At 37.9% G+C, this 18,574-nt stretch overlaps 1 protein-coding gene and 2 pseudogenes across 8 annotated transcripts in view; all 3 read right to left on the bottom strand.

Annotated features, from left to right (window-relative positions):
- The window catches only part of Mtus2 (microtubule associated scaffold protein 2), a 716,842-nt gene that overhangs the window by 262,590 nt on the left and 435,678 nt on the right, over positions 1 to 18,574 (bottom strand). The window lies entirely within an intron of this gene.
- LOC147821670 (uncharacterized) lies at positions 2,498 to 5,071 on the bottom strand (annotated as a pseudogene).
- LOC101709049 (serine/threonine-protein phosphatase 4 regulatory subunit 3B pseudogene) lies at positions 2,498 to 8,379 on the bottom strand (annotated as a pseudogene).

Below are 18,574 nucleotides of genomic sequence, written 5' to 3'. Positions count from 1 at the left end.
CAGAATGGAAATTCAGCTTTGCAAGAGAGTTGAAATGCTTGCCTGATTTCCAAAGACTGGTTAAGTCGATGAAGCAACTCTTTATTTTTCAAGTCAATGAGAATCATACTGTTCTGAAGGCCTGTAAGCAGTAGCACTGCTCTGAGGTCATTAAGAGGGCACATTGATCTGGAAGCTTATTCATATTCCTATTGCAAATTATACATAGTACCAAGCTGCTCAGGATTTTCATACAGAGAGAAACATTCCCTAGTCACAGCAGAGCTGCCAGGGTCAATGTCACCACAACACAATTAGAACATTTCAACTTGAACATTTTCCCCTTTCTTTCACTGCTTACATATTATTGGTGATCTGTTTTTACCTATGCATTGCTATAACAATCTCTCAGTATTGCCTTTACTTCATTACAGCAAGAGTCACTTAGAAACCTGTTCCTCTTGACATGGGTAATAAGAGAGAAGAACCCATAGCAAGGTGCTATTTGGGTTCAGTGTGGTGGGCACGGGTTTTCACTAGTCTTAAGAATGTTCGTTAATGAACACAAGAGGTCCTCACCAATGCTAGGAAAAGAGATCATAACCAATGCAGATTAGCCAGCCCTCTGTCTGGTCTCTGAATTCCATGTAAGGTAGTAGCATGAGATCTGGCTGGAGGAGCTCCTGGGCCTTTCCCTGGAAACTTGGGGAACCATGGATGATCTGACCTATATAAAACTGTGAAAGATTCATTTCAGATAGCCTTGTGTCAGCACTCTTTCTTTTCAGTTTCCATTCTTGCCTACCACTATTCCTTCCTTTGCAAATCTTTACCCTGAACCTTGTCCTGCATAAACTATCCACTGTGTTGCTGCCTCCATAATTTCACTCATTCTGATACCATCTTTGCTATGTTTGCCACATCTGCTTGCTATTATGTATTGAGTACTTAAAAAGTAAGTTTACTTTTAAAAATTCTAAAAACATTTTATATAGGATTTTATCTTATGACATAGACACACCAGATCATTTTCCATAAGCAAAAGGTAACTATTAAAATCAATGCTGAGTGAGGGATGATAGTGGACACCCCGTAATCTCACTTACTGGAGAAATTGAGGCAGGAGGATCATTTGAGACCAGAAGTTTAATGCCAGCCCAGGCAACAAACAAGACCCTATCTCAAGAAAAAGAGAGAAATACATATGGAATGCTAACAAGACCATATTAAGAACCAGCTCTATGCCTGAGGTCCACTCTGCTAAAATGAAAATTTAACAAATGTACAGCATAAACTTAGACTTTCTTCTTGATGAGTTGTAGGATGGAAGGAGACTTGACATGGAAATCAATTTTGCATACTGCGGCTCCCTATTCTTTATTTCAATTGCCATTTACTCAATGCCAGAGTGGAGAAATGTCTCCTCACACCAGCCCCAACTCAGAACACACCTTGGACTTCCTTGCTTACCCCAAACTGATCCCTTCCCAGTATTCCTTTTTCCATGCAGCTTTTTCTAACTGAACATGCTTACTATTCCACAGCCCAAATATTAAAGAGCTGAGTTAGAAGGAAGTTGTTATCTCTGCTTTCCTCACTCTAATCTAAACCACGAATTAGTTACTATCTTCCTATGAAATCCTCCCTTAGAAATTTATACCTGATCAACCATCTCCTGTGGTCCCTGTAATCCTAACCAATTACATGATTATTTCCTCTCACTCATCAAAAACACTGGCATCTGGCTTATCTTCTGATGTCTAGGCTGTGCCAATAACAGGACATTTTTAGTCTCAAAATGAATGATATGCCCACTGCTCTAGACTAACAAGTTTCTTTACATCTTCATACTTCAACTCACTTTTATTTATTAACCTACCTCACTCAAACTTAATCACAGAAAAGCACTGCAGATTAGAACTGATCAATATTAGACACCCTGAATTCCTGTTATATACCAAATATCAGCTCCCTTTCCTCCTGTATTTTCACGCCCTTAACCTCTCAGCCTTTCACTGGGATCTCAGTGGCTCACACAGTATCCATATCCTTTATTTTCTCCCAAGCAGCCTCATTCTGTTTTAACTTGCTTCTCTACTTATCCTGTAATCTATGGTGGAAAATCCAAACTATTGTATCACAGGGTCTTCCGGATCTACCCTTCCACCCTTACTGAGGCCTGCTTTGGCAAAACCCCAGCCCTGGCTCATGAATATAATTTTCTCCCTCCCCCCTCCTCCCCTTTTCTGTCTGTAAATTAGGATCACCTAGGGAGCTCTAAAAATGTAGCTACCTAATACCCCTGCCAGATCAGTTGAATGTTTGGTTTTCCTTTTTTGTTTTTCACACTGGTGATAAAACCTTGGGGCTATCAACCTCAGAGTTATATCCCCACCCTTCTGTTTTTGTTAAACAGTATAGATTCTGCACCCTTCCTAGCCCAGGTGGTTATAATGTACAGCCAGGATTGAGAACCACTGAATTATTCCTCATTCACTTACATCCTTCCCACTCCTCCTTTCTGGTATGCCTTCCTCAAGCTTTTAAGTATTTTCAAGTCTGAAAAGAAAATCTCCCTTTCATGCACTGAGGGTTTAAGGCTTTAGTTTCTGAATTCATTCAGAGGAGCCCTTGTGGCTCCTACTGATCATGTCCCATTAATTTCTTTTCTTTTCTTTTCTTTTCTTTTTTTTCATGTGAAGCAGAAGCTTATTTATTTTTTCCAGTTCTGGGGATAAAATACAGGACTTTGGGCATAGTGGGCAAGGGCAAGTGCTGTATTAGAGCTGTACTCCCAGTCCCTGAGGCTCTTTTAACTATGGAATCACTAACATAGTACACAGGGATATGTTTCAAGGTATCCTGTCCAGTATGAGGTTGGAAATGAACAGAAAGCTTAAACGTTCTTCCTTTCACAGGACTTGTTTGCTTCAAAATTACTGTGATATTTTTACTTAAGGCACTCCACAGTTAGTGTGCTTACTGTTTTTTCTGTATGATTTTATGTGCTAATGAGAAAGGCAGAAGATACCACTTCAGGCCCTGCAAGGTACTACCTTCCCAGTTTCTCTCCAGTATGTAACACCACCTCTTGAGGGCAAAGGTTTCCTGACAATCATTACACCATTACATGCTCCCTGATAATCCATGCTGATTATTCACAATAAGGTCCATTATTTCAGAAAAGGCTTTCTTAGTTTCTCTATTCATAGGATTTCAAAGGTGACACTTAAGCAAATATTCAGCAAGGCTTTTCTACATTGAATACACAGGTGGGTTTTTTTCCTACATGTTTGTGACATAAAATAATACATAATTAATGACTGGAGGCACAACCACATTCACTACATTCATAAGGTTTCTCTCTGGTGCAAATCCTCTATTTTCTCATGCGGGCCGACATCTGGCCATTGGCTGTCCCACAGTGACCACACTCCTATTTGCTAGGAGCCCACTGATGTTTGACATATCAGGGGTCACAGAAGGTATTTGCACAGTTATATCAACAGGGTTTCTCCTTTGCAGGAGTGTACTACTGTGTGTGTCACTGTAGAATTTTCTACCTTCATTGAATCACTGCATTTCTCCCTGTTGTGTGTTCTCTTACGTTTACCAAGGCAAGACATGTAGGAGTAGGGTTTCTTATACTCATCACATCCATAGGGTTTTTCTCCTGTATGAGTTCTATGATGGGTAATGAGCTTTGCCTTTGTAATGAAGGCTTTCCCACAGTCACTGCATTTATAGGGTTTCTTTCCAGAGTGAATTCTCTGATGTCTAATGAGAACTGACTTCTGTGAACAGGATTGTCCACATTCAGTACATACAAACGGCGTTTTTTCCTGTGTGGTATCTCTGATGTGCTATGAGGCAGATCTTCTGGCTGAAGGCTTTACCACAGTCAGTACATCTGTAGGGTTTCTCTCCAGTGTGAATTCGTTGATGTATCATAAGATTGCCCTTCTGAATGAACTCTTTTCCATATTCACTACATAAATAAGGTTTCTCTCCTGTATAAATTCACATATGCACAATGAGCAGTGATTTCCTGGCAAAACTCTTCCCACATTCGGGGCACACATGGGGCTTATTTCCTATATGTATTTTCTGATGCTGAGTAAGCTGAGTTTTCTTAAAAAAGGCTTTCTCACATTTACCACATTCATGGGGTTTCTCTCTCTTGTGTACACTCTGATGTTTAGTGAGGTTGAACTTCTTGTAGAAGGTTTTCCCACAGGTATTACATTCATGAGGTTTCTTTCCTAAATGAATTTTCTTATGTTCAGTGAACTGAGACTTCTCGAGGAAAGCTTCCCCACATTTAGCACATTAAGGGGATTTCTCTATTTTGTATGTTTGTTGGTCTTTAAGGAATTGTGACTCGGTGCTGGTAGGTTGTCTATTTTCTTTTTCTTTTTTTTTTTTTCATGGAATTACAGGGTCACATTTTAATTCCTGAATTTTACATTTCAGCATTAATATCACCACATGTATACAAATGGTGTAAAACAAGTACAGTGGTATTTTTAATACCAAATAAACATCTGTTTTATGGAAAAACTATACTTCATGTCTACACAGACAGCCCATCTTTTCCAAACAACAGCCAAAATAAAAATGAACTACAAAATCTCCAAAACAGGGGAAACTGCTTCAGTTTAAGCTATTCCAGGAGAAACGGACCCATAACACATTACAAATGTGATCTAAAGACTGTAGCTGGAATTACTATTTTTAGATTTTTTTTTCTTCTCAATGCCTTAAATTGTAGTTTGGGGACATTTTTCTCATCTCACCATGATCTCTGATCACAGATGAGCAAATTAACATTAAAATATTTACAGTTAACTGGCGGTTCTAAAAAATAAACTTAACAGTTTGCTTCAATTTGTTCATTTACATATATGGAATGTGCTTTTACTCTTAAAAAAGCAGCTTTTGTATTACACCCTTTGATGGAAAAGCTTAGTATGTCCATGTGGCTTTGACACTTAAGTAACTTCCTGGATCAAAATGGCTTTAGATATAAATGGTGCTTGTATTCAGCACTACTTTTTGTCTTTATAAGTTTTACTTTAACATTTGCCTCCATTTCTGAAGAGACACACAACTTTACCAATAAAGCAGCATGTGACTTCCAATTATACTCAAGATTGTACTGGTAGGTGGTTGAAAACACTGTTCTACCCACTCCCAAGGTTTTCCTAAAGAGGGTAATTTTGGAATTCCAATATACTGTTTGTTGGCCACTCTTATCTCTAAAAGTGCTGAGTTTAAAGTTATATTAACAAAACTATCCATTCTGAAAATCCAGCTTGTCTTTGTCAAAATACATATTGAAAATTCCTGGTGTAGAAAACTCAACATATGCTCTAATCCGGGGTGTACTTCCCTCCAACAATCCAAAAGGCTGAATTTGTGAAATCCTCCAAGAAATGGTCCCAACAGTCTAACTTCATTTTTAATGATCAATTTGTTGTCCATAAAAATTCATTTTAAATAGAGGCAACTGTTTAAAACAACAACATGGCCAGCACCATTATAGAAGTAATATTGTTGGATTTGCAAATGAAGTTTTATAAACTTTGCCTAGATTGGACACCCCCACCCCGCCCGGAGCAACCTTGCATTATTCTATTACCAATGTTTTTACTCTAGCAAATCGTCCTAAAACCTGAGACTTTCCAACGAGCTATCTCCCAGGCTCCAGTAACTTTTCTTTCACTTCCTTGATAGCCTGAAAGGCAAACCTCTTAATTATTAGCAATTAAGTTCCTGGGAAGATTTTTTCTTTTTAAACAGAACTAAACTCTACTAGCTGATATACAGAGGATCTTTTGCTACTCCTTGTGTATTTATAAGTTCAAGTGAGAAGGCTTTCTGATTCAGATTTTTCAGCTGATGAAACAGATGCAGCAATTTAGTAAGACCACATGCTGGGGGTCCCCAGTAAACATTTTATGAGCCCAGACGAGGTCTTTTCCTGGGGGATGTTTCTTCTTCATCATCTGGATAATCCACTAAGCCAACCAAACTTCCCTTGGTGGCTGTTACTGATGTAGCCAAGTTTGTAGTTTTGGAAGAAGAACCATTAGAACCTGTGGGTGGTGTCTGAGCCACTACAGATTTACTATTTGTACTGTTTGTTCCATTAGTAGCACCGGCAGAGTGGGAGAAAGTAAATTTGAAGCCACCAGAAGATGTCCTTTTGGGAAGGTTTTCCTTGTCTTCACTTTCTTTTGCTTTCTTAGTCACCATAAACTTTTCATAACTATCTGGAAAATCATCTTCTGTCTTAGATTTTTCAATTGGTGTCACAACTGATTTTCCTTCTTCCTCTTCCTCTTCATTAAACCACATTTCTTCGTCCTCTTCCAAGGCTTTTGTATCTCTGCGAAATCTGTTACTAAGCAATATAGATGGTACACTGTTTAGTTTCTGATTTTGTCTGTCTCTTTCTTGCTCATATTTAGTCTTCAATCCTTTGAATGTCTGAACATATTCAATCGATTCAAGTGCTTTATAAAAATTTTCAACTATATGTGCAGTAAGAGACTTGATATCTTCCACTCTTATAAACTCAAACAACTCAATGACTGCTGAATTCAACAGATTGTACAGAGTTCCATTATCCAGTAGAGCATTAATAACTGGCTCAAAAAGATTTCCCTTGGTGATATAACGATTGTAAAATTCATCTTTAAGGCCAATTATCCATCTCATAAAACGAACAGCACACAAAGCCAGGAAAGTGTGCTTGGAATTCATCAAGACCAAGACTCTTCTTAGTAAGTCCTTGTTCATAATACAGTTTTTTATGTGGTAAGTGTGATGTTCCACACAAAATGTGAGTAACTCTAAAATTAAGGCCAGTAGCTGTGCTATTTGATAATTATCAGGACAAATTGTGTTGTTTTTGTTCGATCCAACAAATTTATCCTTTTCACATTTGTCTTCTGAAGTATTGGTCAAAAGTGGCGCTGTGAGGACATGCATACAATGGTTGTAGAAGAAATTCAGAAACTCACTTTTTTCAGTTTTATTAGTTGTAGCCAGCATGTTCTCTGGATCAATTAGAGTACGAAGAAGTCCCATTAACTGAACTGCACCTCCTAGCTCAGGATCAGTGTCACAGATCATTTGTTCAATTATCACATTAATAAGAAGGATATCATCATCACTTTGCTGGGCTTTTTGCATTACAAATTCTCAGACCATAGAGGGGCTAAATTCTACTAGATAAGAAAATATACCTGTAGCAGCTGATCTGACTTGCAAATCATCCATGCCCATTACGATTTCAAGTGCAGGAAGAATTCCCAATTTTGCTAAAGTTTTGAAAAATGCATCCCTGTTATGAGGCTGTGATGTCTGAGAAAATGCACAAAATTCCTTGAAAAAATTGACCAATTCACGTCGTTTATCATCATCTGTAGCCTCATCTGTCAATTGTGCAAAAACTTCAGACAAAAACTTTTCGTCTTCCTGCAGCATGCTATCTCAACTTTGTTGAAGAAAATAAAAGATTTAAGAGTAGAAAGAAAATTCTCTTCAAAAACAGATGGCATAGGCAAAATGATATCCTGAATATACTGTACCCTGTAAGTCTGATGTATTTTTTGCCTTAGTTCAGAGTATGTTATTGGTATAACTTCCTTTAATTTTGCAGTTTTGGTCAAAAATTCTGTGTCTTTTTGGCTGGGCCAAAGCAGGGTCATATTCAAGGCATCCCACGACATCCATGATACACTCATCAGAAAACATAACCTCAAAAAGAGTCACTTTATTTAGAAATAAGATTCCTCTAATAATTTCATACAAATGGTGTAAGCCTTCAGTGTTTTCTAAGTTCTCACAAGCCTGGAACAGCTGCAGTAGTTTTTTAATATAGCCTTCATTTTCCAAGGCCAGAGCCAGCTTTTCCCTACGAATAGGTGAGGAGAAAACTGAGGTAACTAAATCAGCAATCTCTTCCAGTTTATTGAGTTCACACGTGGGTAGGTCAATCAAATACTGGTTTCAGGCATTTCTTCCAATCGTTCTTCTTCTGATTCATCAGTGAGGTCCTGTGTGACTTCTACTGATGGGTCCTTACCTTGAACCTGACAGATTTTTTTCCCAGATCTCATCACCGCCAGCTTTTTCTTGAAAACTTAGCGCCAGATCATAGTTCTCAGATTCTGACCAAACAATTAACATATCCTGTTGTTTCTGATACGCCGTGTTTGGATTTATCTTTGATTCCAAGAGTAGTGATCCATCGGACTCTGCCCGAACCAGCAGCGACATCCCTTTGAGCTCCTCCACCTAAGCGGAGGAGACACGCCCGGTGCCTCGATCGTCCCATTGCCGGTCTTCGCTCAGGGCATAGACCTTCACTCGTCGCCGGGTATCTGACATGGTTGGTAGCTGCTGACCCCACCGTTCTGGCCGCAGCCTCCTCGCTCACCTCGTCCGGGACCCTCGCTCTTCGGAGACGGAGGCGGTAACGGCGGTGGCAATGGCGGCGGCAGCGCCTGAGAGGCCCGAGTACACCATGGCTCCAAAGGTTCAGCCGCGAGAAGGGGCGACAAGAGTTACCGAAACCCCTTCGCTGGGAGCCTCCGTTGCCTCTCATTTCACCCCGGTACACACCCACCCTTCCCTCCCCTCCCCTCGCCCCCCAGAGCTCTTTCTCCCGCCGCCCGCCGCCGCAGTGACTACTACAGCTCCGCCATCTTGTAATTCCAGGTTTTCTATTTTCATGAGATTTAACTTTAGTATGAGTTTGCTCATGAGTATCACAGAGAAAGGATGTCCTATCTGCATTTAACTCAGCAAGCTCTTTTATGGTATATCTTCTGCTCTGGTTGGATAAACCTAAATATGGTTTCAAAATTTTTTCATGTTAATCAAACATGTCATGATTTGGCCTTAAAGGAAAATGATGTTTGCACCTCTGAACATTTCCAAGTGCATTCTGTTCATAACATTGTCCCACCCTCTTTGGCCTTTTTTGGTTTTGCAATTGCTGCTGCAGATGATCATCAGCCTTCTCAATTTCCGGATGGACTTGATTGTGGATTTCATCTTCTAATGTCCACAGTGGTTCTCCTCATTCCAACTTGGAAAGGACATCTGGCCTACTGGCTTGAAACACAAAGCTTCCAGAAGCTGAGAAAGAAAAGGCCACTGATGGGGCATCCTCCGAGTGATACAGGACAGCTGTCCTCACCCACTGTAGTTCTCCAGTATCACGTCCCAGTACAGGTCCTTCTGAGCAGGGCCCAGGAGCTGCCCCTCCTCCCAGGTGAACCTCACAGCCACATCCTCCAGTGATAATGACTCTTGGGCCTTTGTCATTTTCCTCTACTTCAGGAACATCCAATAACTGAGATGCTCTGTCTTTAGTATCTTCTGGATCCGCCTTAAATTTTTACTTAGAAATCTGCATCTTTGGTCAGGGGTATCCCAAGAAATGATGATATACACCTCCAGGAAATGTCACTTGAATGTTCTTGCTCCAGGGAGCAGGACTTGCTTCCCCTGTGAACCCAGCAAGATCTACAGGTAGCTAAGGCAAATTCATGTCCCATTAATTTCTAAAGCAACTGAGAACTGGTTTCCAATCTCTCCAGTGTTTTGTAGGTGAATGTGACGGTAGTCTCCACGTTCCCTTATGAGGAGCCATTCCTGATCTCATTCTCCTGGGTCTTTATGCTGTATTGGCTGTTACCATTAGCCTCGATGTGGGCTTTTGTGGGTCCACTCTCTTTCAGTTCTCTTACAACCATCAATGCTCCCTCTTGGTGTGGAGTCACCTTTCTCCAGTACTTCTATACACATTGGTATGCCCCAGATATATCAGTCACTTCCTCTTGTTGGGACAAAATACAGGCAACCTAAAGGAGAGATTTATTTGGCTCACAGTTTCCAGTGGTTTCAGTCCATGGTTGGATTGAGTATCCAAGGCAGAAATGGCATGGTGGAAGGGCATGGCAGATGGAAGCTGCTCAATCCATGGCAGTCAAGAAACAGAGAAACAAGTGAGGAGCTAGAGACAAGAATACCTTTTTCCAGGTCACATCCTCAGAGACTCACTTCCAACCAAGCCCCACCTCCTAACAGCACATTGAGCCATGAACTCATCAATGGATTAATCCATTTAGGATGATAGTTCCCCTATGATCCAATCACCTTCAAAAGCCCTCTGAATACATGAGGCTTTGGGGAGAAATTTTAGGTCTAAACCCTAACAACAGGTTCAGCTTCAGATTTTCTCACTCTCAACACTCTCTGAGAGTGACTTCATCCTTTCCTATGATTGTATCTCCTCTTACACACTGATGACACTCAATTTATATTTCTAGCCTGGATTTCAAGTCTCAGCTTTAAATGAGTAGATATAAGCACATACTGAACACATGTCCTTGAATATCCCATGGAATCTCAGATTTAATCTATCTCAAACTCTCTTTACTTTGTTTCCATTTCTTCCCTTAAATTGTTTTGTCTTCTGCATTTTCTATTTCACTTATCATTATAACCATTTTTCCTAGGCATGTGGAAATATTTACAAGACAGGCAGAGGCTTAAAGAGAAACAGAGATGTCAATTCTGATAGTGGTAGGAAGGAAGATCAGAAAAGGCCTAGGGATGTGACCAGAGAAGAGAGAAGCTAGCTAGATACTGGGTCAGGCACCATGCTAGATGCTAGGTATGTGAAAAATGAAGAACAAACACATGCTTACAGTGAGACAATTACTAAGAAAGAGAATTATTAAGGCATGTGTGGGGGGATGCTGTGCTAGGCATTAGATTTTCAAGGTCTCTAAAACATTACTTTGTCCATTTTTATAGACAAGAAAAGAGAAATTGACAGAGATAAATGGGTTGCTCAAGGCCATGTTGAAAGTGAACAGGCCTAGATCTGGGAACAACCTCAAGGCACCTGAACCCATGACTGAGGCTCTTTCAATCTACCAAAAAGTCTTTCAGTTTTCATAATTTCACGCTTAGTGTAACTTGTATTTAATTCATATTAGATGTAAAGTACCTTTTAAATTTTTCTTCTCTTCTTTGTCAATAATAATATAAAAACAAATATGTAATGTCATTAAAGAAGGTGGCAGGGGCAGAGAAAGGAAAAATGAAGCATTTTAGTCATTTAAAAGAATTGTAAGTTTCAGTAATTTCAGAATTAGATTTTCTTATTTGGGGTTTGAAACCTGGATCTTCACTCTCAGCTACATCCCCAGTCCTTCTCCATTTCTCATTTTAGACAGGGTCTCTGTAAGTTGCTACTGCCTAGGCTGGGCCTGAACTTGCCATCCTCCTGCCTCACTTCCCATCGAGCTGGGATTACCAATATGCCCCACCATGGCCAGCTTATAAGGCTGGACTGTATGCATAAGGTTTTTCATAAAACTGCCATGCCTTCTAGCCCTCCAAAATGAAAGCAAACTAAAGGTTAAAAGGATAGATTTGAGATAAAAACAAAGGTAGTCCACTAAAAATATCTTTCATAAAATAAAATCCCAAGAAAGGTAAAAACTCCATTTGTTTGCTGAGAATGTTCATCTCTCACAGCCCAACTACTTGGGAACTTTAATCATGTACAATCACCCAGAACCAAATAATCTACTGATGATAATGCACTGAAATTCTTATAGTGTATACAGAATCAGTTAAATATTAACATTTTATTTTTTACCTTATACTGACAAAAGCTTGTTTTTAGCATTACAAATATGATTCATGCAGTATGAAGGTGACTGAAAAATAGTATGGGAACAGACATACTCAACTTTGTATGCAGGGATTAGATATTGGATATCATGGAAAGAATCTTTCTATCATTGTTACAACAGTATTAAATTTTCAGATGGCTTCTACAGCATCACATCTGGTCGTTGATTTTTTTTTTTAAGTACTAGGGATTAACTCCAGGACCTTTGGACTGAGCTACATCTCCAACCGTTTTAAAACATTTTTCAAGTCAGAGTCTGAGTTGCTAAATTGCCCAGGCTAGATTCGATTACAGTCCTCATGCCTCAGCTTCCCAGAGTACTAGGATTTCAGGCATGTGCCACTTCTCTAGGATGTAGTTAGAGTTTTGAATTCTAGAATTCTTAAACAGTTGAGATACATGGCTACTAAGACCAGAGCTGACTCCACACTCTACCTGTGTTGGGGATTGAGTTTATAAAGGCTATACCTGGATCATTTGTTAGTATCAATACTGGTGGCAATAATTAGACAGTGCTAGGGATAAAAAAATATATCCTCATGAAACAATGGCCAGGACATAAATAACCTACAATAGAATTAAGCTGGAAAAAAAAAGAAGTAGGCCAGATCCACTGGAAATTTAAAAAAATGATCTCCTAAACAGTTCTTGGGACAAGAAAAACATTAAAGGCACAACCACAGATAATCACCAACATATAAGAGACACATGAAAACAGCTGGCCTGTAGGAGTAAGTCTGCTTTTCTCTGAGTTTCTCTTTCTACCTTTCTCCTGCTCTTATCAACAGAGAATGAAAACTGATACTATTGGTCACACTGCAGGATGCCGAGTGGCATATAACTGCCAGTGGCAAATATTAAAAACAGATTCCAAGGTCTAGATGTTCTCTGCCCCCCTTCCAGAAAGCTGGAGGATGATAACAGCACCACCTGCACTGAAAGAAGAAAAGAGCACCCACTTTTCCCTCTTCCTTCACTGGAGACTGTTGTGGCTAAAACAAGCTTACACCAGGCATTCTGAACTGCTATACTTTTCCTTGCTCATCAGTAGCTTTCTCTGTTTCCATTTCTCATACTGCAGGTGTTCATCCACTCTGCTTTTCTAATATATTCTAATATTGGGTTTGGCTTTGCCCAAAGAAAGGAGCAAAACAGAACAAGATTCACTATTGCCTTTAACTAAAAGCAATAAAGAGCAAAATAAAGAGAGGGATCTTTTTGAAATGGGGTGGGAAACAAAAGATAGAGGGAGGGGGAAGAAGGGGAGGGAAGGGAGGGAAAAGGCATGGGGAAAAAGGGAACTGAAAGAAAAAAATGGAAATAGAGCTTCTGCAAATGGGAAGGAGACCAAGAGATGAACCCAGGAGGCCTGGGAGGGACAGCGGATGAAAAAAGAAATGAGGTGTTCTTTACAGGTACCAACTCCCCCACAATAAATATAATCATTGTGTGTTGCAAATATGTATTAATAAAAATAAAAATAAAATAAAATAAACGATTAAAGTCTATTCCAGCTAGGAAAAATTAGTGTTCTACACAATTTGTCCAAGCTTTCTAGGTTCTTGCCTAGATACAATGGGACCTTGTGGGAATGGTGATGGGTAGATCGAGGTCAGAATTCTCTGCCCTTATACTTGAGAAATAATTAGAGCCAGTAGCATCAATCTCTCCCTGCTGATTGAATAGAACCTATAGGATACAGTCTAAGATATATTCCGAATAAAATACACCTTCTGTGCTTAAGTGAGACAGAATAAAATAAACCAAGTAAGCAGTCAACATGAGAAGCTATAAAAAGTGCAAAGAAAGATGCACAAGGCAAGCCAAAAGTCTGAATTAAAAATAAAAATGCAATTATAATTTAACAAAAAGAAAAAATGGTAGATTAATAAATTAGACATAAATGCACATGTGAGCATATATATTTTTGGATATAAAAGAGGAAGAGAGAGATACAGATAAAACTGAAAGAACTGTATGCTAATGGATGGGGAAATTTGGGGAAAATGGGTGATTTTGTAGAAAAATATGTAATAGAAATTAACTGAAATACCTAAATAGTATAAAAAGGCAAAAAAGAAATTTTTAAAGAAAGTCGTCAGTCACTGATTTATAAAAAGCTATAGGCCAAGATGTATTCATGATCAAATGAGAACTTGTATGCAAATAGACTAGCTCAACTGCACACAGAAAAATATCTCCATATGAGAAAAGTCTATTTAAATAATTCATTACATGAACAAGGAAAAAAACCAGGAAAGTCTGTGAATTATTATTTTATGTGACTACTTGACAAAACTCATCATATATTCCTAATTGTAAAAAGGACCAAATAAAATCACAGAAGAGAAAATCCCTTAAAATGAAAAAGCATATATTTCCGAACATTAGCTAAACCACTAAGATTAAAAATGCTGAAGTCGTTCCCAAAAAAGCCCCAAATGAGATAAAAACATTCACTAATGCCATTATTATTTAATATTATGTAGTAGATAAAGCCAAAACAAAAGAATGAATAGCTTATGTATTAAACATGGCAAAAATTATTTGCAAATAATATACTAACATACCTAACAAGTCCAAAAATAAACCACTGAAAATACTGTAAACAATAAGCATTCAATTAAACAGTTAAAAATATGAGTAACAACAGAATATCTTGATTAATTAAAAAAAGAACATAAGAGATCCAATTGAAATATTTACAAGTAAATTAAAAACTTGCATATAACTTTCATTGAAAGTGCATGAGAATAATTTTTAAAAAGCACTAACTCCTATTTTGCACAGAAATGACCTTGAAAAACTTATATCAAAAGGCGATTTTGAAGAATAAATCTGTGAGAATAGCAGGGGTTGTGAGGAAAAGAAGAGGAAGTGTTAAGGGGGTGCACCACCACAGAGTAAATGCTATATAGTATTGGACAGTGTGAAGCAGACACATTCATAACGAGAGGAGTCCAGAAGGAGATCCCAGCAGGGAACAGAGGTAGCATCATAAATCAACGAAGAAAACAGAATCTATTTCTGAAGTGTTTGTACAATTGGCTACAAATCAAGCTTGACCCCACTTTAAGGCTTTCCACCAGTATAAATTCCAGGTGAACCAAAGACATAAACTGAGGACTAGAGGAAAAGATAGCTATGCAAAAACCAAGGTCAAAAATCAAAACAAACTACCCAATATTTCAGGAACGAGGAAAGTCTTTGTTAGCAATATTTAAAAAATCAAAAAATCAAGAGAAAGGTAGGCTATATTTTATTGCAAATGGAAAAATCAAAAATTTCACTGTAACTAAAGTTGAAAATAACACACCTATGAGAAAAACATTTACAAAATATAATACATAAAATTTACTACAAAGCAAATTTTCATGTAAAAACAAACTTTCTTATAAATTAATAGGAAAAGGATGAACATCCCAATTTAGAAACAGGTGAATTACGCATAGGTAATTAATAAAAGAAGAAATACACGGATCAATAATGTGAAAAGACAGGCTTATGGTTAATCAAAGAAAAGCAAGTGAAACTATGAGATATCATTTTATGCTTACTCAGTGGACAAAGATACAAAAATTAGATAATAGTGTTGGTGAGAATGTGTATAAAAAGGCAAATTTATCCATATTATACTGAGCATAGTGTCCTTAGCATAAGGAAATTCAGCCAAGTAATCAATTAGCATTTTGTGTGACCTTTGATTCCACTTCAAGGAAGCAATCTGCAGAAGGGAGTGGATCATATACACAAGGTCACTGTATTGGTAACAGTAACACATATAAAGGACCCAAAAGTAAAAATTAAGCAGAAACTTCATTTTCCAGTCCAACATGCAAAGAACTTAGAAGCTTTCTCTATCATCCACATAACAAGAATTTTAAAAAAACTGCACAAACTTAAAATCAACAACTCTTAGATCCATCAGGAAATTGAGGTCACAAGGCAAACTGTTACTCCAGAGAATTGGAGAAATAGACAGGCAGATACAGAGCCACAAGTTACCTGAGCAAAGTCCAGAAGCAGAAACCACAAGAACCAGGAGAAAATAGGGAAACTAAACTAATAGTTGATGAATTGCTGGAGGTTTAGTGGGACACATTAAGTTAAAAACTCCAGAGAGACCCAGTCTTTTGGGGACTCACAAATGTGAATTTTACCCCCAGGATCCCTATCAGGGCTCCACCATGAAGGTCAAGGCAGCCACAACAACACAACTAAAGATACTCTCAAAAGAGGATTTCTAAAACTGCTTCAGAAAGTGGCAAGAATAATGGGACAAGTGTATTTGGGGAAAATTGGGGGAGATTATCGGCAATGTGTCTTTTACTGTAAAAATTATGTAAAATTTAAATATTTGCCATAGTTTTTAATCACACCTTGTAAGCTTTGAAGTCAGATATGTAATCTACAGTGAATGTGAATAGCAAAGATGCCACCCTTGTGGGCTCAGAATACAAAGTGTCCAGGCAAAAATGATTATTTTCAAGCCTTAAAATCTAATGGACTTTGCTAGATTTCAGGCTCATTTCAGCCTGTGACTCCTTTTATTTCCCTCCAAATTTCCACCTTTTGGAATGGGAATGTCTAACCTATGCCTGTCCCAACCATTGAATTTTGGAAACAGGTAACTTGTCTGGCTTTACAGGTTCACAGATGGAGAGAAATTTTGCTCTAGGATGAAGCATAACTTAAGTCTCTTTCATACCTGATTTAGGTAATATTTCAATGAAAGTTTGGACTCAAAGTTGATGTTGGAATGGGCTAAAACTTTTGGAGATGTTGGGATGGATGAATGCATTTTGTATGTGAGAAGGATATAAAATTTAGAGGGCCAAAGGGAAAAATGTATCAGTTCACCCCTTCCAAAATCATATGTGGAAATCCTATCCCCCAGGGCCTCAGAATGTGACTTTATTTGGAAATAAGTTTATTGGAGATGAAATTAATTCAGAAGAACATATTGGAGTAGGGCAAACTTCTATAGCAACATCACTGGCTACCTTATAAAAAGGAGAAATTTGGACAGACATGCACATAAGGAGGATGCTGTGTGAAGATAACAGCAAAGGTGGAGGTTATGCATCTACAAAACACCAAAGATTTCAAGCAAAACACTCAAGATAGGAGAGAAGAATGAGATGTATTTTCCCTTAGAGCCCTCAGAAGGCTCCAACTCTGGTGACACCTGCAACTCAATCCTTTGGCTCCAGAGCAATGAAACAATCAATTTGTGTTGTTTAGGCCTCTCAGTTGGCAGTACTTCATTACAGTGACCTTAGAAATATGATACAATAATCAAATATGATTTATTAAAGGTACATAAGATAGTACATTAAAAATCAACTAATAATCTATCATCATATCAACAAGCCAAACAATAAAAATCATATAGTACTATCAGTACACATAGAAAATGCATTTGACAAAATCCAGCAATGATTCATGATTTTAAAAAACACTAAGAAAACTAAAAATAGAAGAAAATTTCCTCAGCTTAACATAGAGTATCAACAAAATCCTGCAAATAACACCATACTTGATGGTAAGAAATTAGATGCTTTCTGGGTAAGATCAGGAACAAAATGATGTCCACTCTCACCATCTATTGTCAACAGTTTACTTGAAGTCCTAGCTAATCCAGGAAATAAAAGACATATTAACTGGCAAGGAAAAATTAAAACTGTCTTTGTTCCTAAATAACATAAGGAAAATCCCAAAGAATAAAGAAAATCTTTTTGAATTAAAAAGCAATTATGGAAAAGTAGTATGAGACAATGTTAATAAACAGAAGTCAATTTCATTCTTATATTCCACCAATGAACAATCTGAATTTGAAATTAAAATCAAAATACCTTTTTTTTTTTTTTTTGTACCAGGACAAAACTCGGGACCTTGAGCTTGCAAGGTAGGCGACGCACCACTCAGATAAACCTCCAGCCCCAATACCATTTTTTTTTGAGATAGGGTCTTGCTATGTAGTTCAGGCTGGCTTTGAATTCATCATGTTAGCCCAGGCTAGCCTCAAACTCAGGGCAGTCCTCCTGCCTCAGCCCCCTGAGTGCTGGGACTACAGGCATGCGCCACTACACCTGGTCAAAATACCATTTATATTAGCAACCACCTAAATTAAATACTTATTTTTAAATCTAACAAAATATATACAATATTCATATAAAGAAAACAATGAAGTCTGATAAAAGAAGTCAAATAAAATCTAAATAGATGGAGATATCTTCCATAGATATGGGTAGGAAGATAAAATATTGTCAAAATCCCAGTTCTTTTCTTTTCAACTTCATCTACAGATTTAAAGAAATACCAGAATGTTATTTTGTGATTATTAATGAAATGGTTTTATAGCTTATGGAAAGGCAAAAGATTCAGAAGAGGCCTCACAAAAGTCAAGGAGAGCAAATTCATGGGACTACTACTACACGACTGTAAAACTCATCACAAAGCTACATAATTAAGACAGTATGATGTTTGAGAAAAGCTGAGTAGACAAGGAGACCAATGGAACAGAGTGGGGAGCCCAGAAAAAGATCCATGTAGATACAGTCAAGTGACCTTTGACAAAAGAGCAAATGTAATTCAGAGGAGAATGCTACTGAAAAAATACTGGATATCTACACACAAAACAGTGAATCTAGATACAGATCTCATATCCTCTACAAAAAAACCCTAAAAATAGATCACAGACCTAAATGTAAATAAAACATTAAACTATTAAGCACCTAGAAGATAACAGAGAGGTGATATCTAAGTGACTTTGAGTATGAAAATAACATTTTAGATACAACTCCAAAAGCAAAATCTATGAATGAAAAAAGGATTTTAAATGTCTCCTGAGGCTCATGTGTTAAA

The sequence above is a fragment of the Heterocephalus glaber genome, unplaced genomic scaffold (genome assembly GCF_053883595.1).
Source record: "Heterocephalus glaber isolate CG9 unplaced genomic scaffold, H.glaber_assembly_v1.0 deba00001720, whole genome shotgun sequence".
Taxonomy (NCBI): Eukaryota; Metazoa; Chordata; class Mammalia; order Rodentia; family Bathyergidae; genus Heterocephalus; species Heterocephalus glaber.
Note: the sequence above shows the minus strand (reverse complement) of the source record. Positions and strands in the feature narration are given on the sequence as shown.